Source organism: Pholcus phalangioides, unplaced genomic scaffold, assembly GCF_987345545.1.
Source record: "Pholcus phalangioides strain wild (caught in Gottingen) unplaced genomic scaffold, Ppha-v1.0 ptg000003l_1, whole genome shotgun sequence".
Classification (NCBI taxonomy): domain Eukaryota; kingdom Metazoa; phylum Arthropoda; class Arachnida; order Araneae; family Pholcidae; genus Pholcus; species Pholcus phalangioides.
In genome coordinates this window covers 52335444-52341754 of record NW_028301596.1, presented here as the reverse complement: position 1 = coordinate 52341754, position 6311 = coordinate 52335444, and positions in this window count along the sequence as shown.

Genomic DNA, 6311 nt, shown 5'->3' with positions numbered 1-6311 from the left:
TTACCTACCTGTGGGCTTAGTTTGTAGAAAGCTCGGTTCAGAGTTAAAAGTTTGTTGTGCGCCATAGAGATTCTCCGCAAACGTGTCAAAGAATCGAATGTTCCTTTAGGAATAGACTGGAGCTCGTTGTAAGAAAGGTCGAGTTGATTTATCAGACTATTGGTCGCGAACGATTCTCTACTGATCGTTCTGATCCTATTTTTTCTCAAAAAAACAAACTCTAGCAGGTTCATTTCATTGAGCTCTCTACCAATCGCTTCCAATCGCCCATCAATAATGCATATCGTTCTCAAGCTCGATATGTTCTGCAAGCCGATCGGCGTTGACGTAAATCGGTATTTTCTAAGTATAAGTTGATTAAAATCGGTGACGTTGGCGAAAGCGTTCGCGTTAAAATCTTCAAATGGACAATCGGATGTGAAACGAAATATGCTCATGCTCCCGATCAAATCTTCCGGCAAAATGGTAACGTGACAGTTGAATAAGCCGAAATCATAGATTTTCTCATCTTTTAAAGTATTCAGAACGTGTCGCACTTCTTTGAAGTCATTCACATTCCAGCATCTCACATCTACCTTACCTGCGTTACGTTGACACTCACACGAACGTGCATCGGGGCGAAATGCTGGAACACATAGCACAGGCTTCCAGCGGGAATAACACAACCACGTAACGAAGACGAACTTAGATAGTCGTATTAACATAGTTATAAATTGCTAATTATCCCTGTTTGTTCAGCCAAACATTTCTTGAATGCGTCAAAGCGTTTATAAGATTTTATACTTAATATTCTTTCTTATTACAGTGCCTTAAAAAATCGATATCTCAGATTATCTGTGCTTTTTTTTAGTCGATATGTCTGGTTGAGACACGACGCTGTTTAATATTTACTCTGGACAAACAGTAATAGCAGTCTCAGAAAAAAAATAAATCTGGAAAAGCGGTATTTACTCGATAAAATCAGTTCTAATGTCAACGCATGGGGATATGATAAGGATTTTCATGTTTACTTAACGAAATCCATCACTTATATTCACACACAAATATAAGAATTACCAACGAGAATGATCCATTAAACACATTGATAATAATCGTTGATAATTTTAAAAACTCGAAAAAATTACTCATGAACATCGACCAAAATAGGATTAATGTCAATTTATTGCTATGCCATTTGCGTTTTCATTTCTTCTGTCATACTATTTGCATTCTATCTTTGAAAAAAGTACCTTTTCTTATTCTTCCCCCCCCCCCATCATAATTTTTTGCATTTTCTGCAGAAAAAGAAAAAAAAAACGTTATACTCGTACTCTCTTCAGCAACGTGCGGTATCTGTTAATTTAATACAGCAGCCCGTGTTATATCGCGCATGTCAGCAAACAAAGAAAAAAGCGCGATATAACAGAAGAGTTTAATTACTAGCGTTGTTATAACTTATAGATCACGTCGCAAATTTGGGTCGCAGGGGCTTTAGAGATGGAAATATGAAGACGCTAATGAAATATTAATGGAAATGTAAAATTGTTGTCAATTCGAAAAGAAATGTATAGTTACAGAATTACAGTGATACGTCGGCTAACGAGATTGATTCGTTCCGAAATCTCGATCATTAACCGAAACGGGATTTCCCATAAGTTTCTATAGGAAAATCGTTTCTTTCGTTATGGGTTCTGCCCAAAATTTAAAGACTATTATTATTTTTTGAGCACGAAGTAACACTATAAAAAGACAAAACACGATCGTGTCACAGTTTTTAGCAAGGTATCGAAGGGTTTATCTAAGAATGGGCGAATCTGGGTTCCTTCACCTGAAACTTGAATTATTTCAACGAATCCCTAAAACTGACAACAATGACAAAAAGCTACCTCATCAAAAGGTGAAATTAAGAAATAAATCAAAATCGCGATGTCATCATAATTATGAATTGATAAATAAAGTCATATGGGGGTCCACTCAGCGAAATAAAACCGCCCAATCAGAAGTATCAGATAACAATACAGCGATCTGGATCATCTCCGCTTTGGATCGTCATTAGTATTAAAGCTCAGTCCACTTGTTGCACTTCTCAGTAGCAAGGCCACAACTAGATGCTTGGTCAGCCGGGGCAAGCACGCATTTCGGCGCTCGTCTGTAATGTTGAAAGAGTGGTTAAAGGGGGTGAGAAATTTTTACCCGCATCTGGTCCGGCTCCCAGAAAGCTAGACCCGTCTGTTCCTTCCTAGTCGCGGTCCTGCGCGGTAGGACACCCTCAGTACCGTCATTGATGTTTCTCCTGATTTAGCTCATTTCGCAATAGAAGTTGTCGACGCGTCCTGCTGAAGTAAACATCGGCACTGCGCTGGTCGAGTGGTCATAGTGAAGGACTCACGTTCAAACCCCACCGTCGCCACAGTGGTGGTCGGCTGAAGTTGGTTTTCTGTGGTTCCCAACTTCAAGACGCGAATGGGAGCTGATCTCCCCTTTAAAAAGTCTCGCCACAGACAGCAACAGACGTACAAATGTAATTCAATCATAACACATCACTCACTTCACTTCTGAAATGTAGATGGCAGCACTGAGTTGTGATCGGTTTGAAAGAAAGAAAGTAAACAGCTTCACAAATATGAGAACTTCTTGCCATAAATGAGAATTTATAGCAAAATAAAGATACCGAAGATCTTTTTTATTTTATACTATGATATCAACACAAGCTTCAGTCCAGAAGCTAGAACTGGTGCAACCCAGTCCAGTTCATAGGTGTCCCCATTCATTTGTGAATTGGTCAGCTCACTTCTAAGTCATATCCATGCAGATAGAAAAAAAGCTCCTAGAATGTCTAAACTATTCGGTTTGATGCTCAGAGTCTTGATCTGATTGATCTGAAAGAACGCATGCTCTGAGAATGTGGACTCCTTTTTTATCAATACATTTTCTATCCGCTTTTAATAAAGAATAAAAATTCAAGTTGTTCATAAAACGGGGAAAAAACCCGGGTCATATTTGCAGTAGGGGCAGCCGAAAAAACCGCAACCGTCTGGGAAATACGGGACGTATGGGCACCCTATGCATGTTGTAATTTTAAAGAGAATGGAGAAAAACTGTGTGTGTGTGTGGTCACGATTCCCAACGCAGCGCCCCCAAGCGGCCATGCGTGAAAAAGAAACAGACGATTTAATTTCCTGTAATTTCTTTAAGATTGTCTTTTTACTCCCCATTTTAATACGACTACCCGTGAGAATTTTCCCTCTAAAATAAATTTCTTTTACATAGCTTCCTTTTCCTTTCGAGATATTTATTTATGTTTATTTCTCTTCTTTATTATCGCCACTTTTATTTCTTCGCATTTTTTGATTTAGTTTTGCTTTAAATTGCTACTTTACGCTATTTAAATTTCTTTTCATGTTTTTCTTTTGAGGATTTCTGCTCTTCGTATTTACATTTTAATTCCATTCACCCATTATTTAATTTTTCTTTTTGTTAAATTGTTTGTTTGCGCAAAATATTTTGTCTCCGATTTCGATGTTTTGAGTTTTCTCCTGAGATTGTTGCCTGAAATGTATTATGTTGATGCTGCTTTTTTACGAATTTGAATCTTGACTTTTTCAGTGGAATTTCGCATTCGTGTTATCTGTCAATAAATTTTTCCCATTCGTTTATATTTTTTTCTGTTTATTTTCAATTCCTTTTGTAATGGATTTCTTTTTTGAATCACTGATAATTTTTTTATAATTTCAAATTTGTATAGTCAATTAACAAATTTCTAACGACTAAGCAAAATAATTTTTTCGAACTTATCGTGACTGTCTTTGAACATATGTCCAATAAAAACAATCGAGCACAAAATTTATTTTAGAATCTTTCATAAACGGAATAATCCATGAAAAGTCGAAACAAACGAGGTTTAAAATTTTTTAATTTAAAAAATTGAGAATTGGACTTGTGAGACAAGAAAAAAATTTCACGTGAAAAAATAAAATTGTACGTCTTTGAGAAAAAGTTTTAAAATAGATATTCCTTTCTTAGATGCAAAGAGGGTATTTTTGTAAATCTTTATGCTATAAAATTTAGATTTATGGATCCTTTTTTCCCCTCTATCAAAAACATGTTTGTAAAGCAATCTATGTGTTTGCTTCTCTGCTGTAGCTGGGTAAGATACTCAGCTCTCCAACGATTCCAGAAATGTTGCAGAACACGCTGTACCAACTGCCAACGGGTGAGACGATTGCATTTTGTTTGTGTGAATTCTGGCTCGGGCAATGTTGTCAACGGACTACTTATGAGAAAGTGACCGGGAGTGAGAGCAGACACGTCGTTTGGATTATTTGAAAGTTCACAGAGAGGACGAGAATTGAGACATGCCTCAATATGTGTCTGTGACAACAAGGTATACAGCTCTTCGAATGTTAGCTGTATGCTGGAAGTGATTCGCCTGAGATAGTATTTCACGGCTTTCACTCCAGCTTCCCAAAGACCTCCCATGTATGGAGATGCCAGTTTACTCCAACATCGGTGAGATGACTGAAAATACGTTCGTTATGAGGTACAAGATGAAAAGAGACGAGCAAATTCTCTTAGCACCTTGTCAGCTTTTACGAAGTTAGTTGCACAGTCACTGTATATATAACTCGGCTTTCCTCTCCTGGAAATGAATCGTTTTAGAGTGGCGATGAATACCTCTGTTGACAAATCACTCACAACTTCACAATGCACAGCTTTGGTTGAGAAGCATACGAAAAGTGCCAGGTATGCCTTGCACGGTTTTGCTCGAGATGCCTTCGACATCCTGATTGTGAAAGGTCCTGCATAATCGACAGCACACTGAAGAAATGCTCGAGATGGTGTTACTCTTGCAGCCGGTAGAACGCCCATGATTTGAGGAGCTGTAGCGCCACGATAGCAAATACAGGTTATGTATTTCCTCACAAATTGCCGGATGACACTTCTTCCAGAAACAATCTGGAATTGCTGCGGAATGCAAGACCGGAGAAGTTGAGGTCCAGCATGCAAATGCGTTGTATGATAATGCTGGATAATCAACTGAATGAAATAATACTCTTTTGGAAGAAGGATCGGATGTCGGTGACTTCCCAACCAATGTGCAACAATTTTTTAATTGAGTTTTTTTAGTACCCGGCGAATATGAAAATGTTTTTTTCTTCGTATTTTTATTTTGATAACTATACAATGCCATGTTATATCTGAGGTATATACTTTTTTCAATGCCTCTAGGATAAACTATTCGCCAGTAAAATGTCTTGCCCTCTATTACCCATGCACCCTGTATATGGATTTTCAAACTGGCGCATACTCCAATTGCCAGCCAGATACTAACAGAAAAATGTTTTTATCCCACACACACAATCACTAGGTTATAAGTTTAGAGTACAACTGTCCTTATCTGTGCAGATGCTTTAGCTGATTGGATTTCCGAACACGCTCCCGCAAATCGTCAAGTGACGCACGTTTTTGCATCTCACATTGGTCTTATTTGAATTTGCTTGGCACTCGCAAGAATTCTCACCCAACCGAAGCCGTGTTTGCATTTTGAATTTTTCTGATCCAAAAAAATTATTCCAACCACCAGACGTTAACTCCGTAGATGTACTGAAAATATGAGATAACAGTGAAAATTTATTAGACTTAAATATATTATTTTAATTAAAAATAACCGCATGCGTGTGTGCGGTATATCTTGAGATGCGAATATCAGCATTTTTATATGTATCTGGTTCCGTTTACAAAAAAAATGCAAGAATTAACCACTTCACGTGCGAGAGATTGGCAAGAAATTCGGATGATCTCTGTTTGACGAATCGACGGTGAATATGATAACTAGGGTAGCCTTGTCCTAACCTAACCGCATGTTAGAAAAAGGAAGAAAAAGGAATTTTTATACAACTTTCCATGACTATTTATTATCCGTGCCCGTTGCACTTTACTTTAACTTGATTAATTTGATTCTTCGATTTACATAATTTTTGATTTCCTTTCACTATATGTAATCTTTGACGAATCAATAAATTTTGGTTTTACCGGAGATGCCCTGTTCCCCCCCCCCTCGGGGGGGGGGGGCAAAGTGCTTGCGTTGCTTCTTGCGACAGAGCCTGGGTGTCTCGCGGTTTCTCCAGTTCTCCAGACGCAATATTACGCCCTCGATCGTAAAGTGGTTAAACTGAATATTGTTACTATGTATGGATGCGCGATTTGTTCAATGGTTCTCAAAAACATCGAAATCTGTTGGCAACCGGTTTCGGTTTAGCAGAAAGACATGCGATTGGCGGAGGGTTGGCAAAGAACATTCCAGAGGGATCCGCCCTTCTAGACAGTGGCGC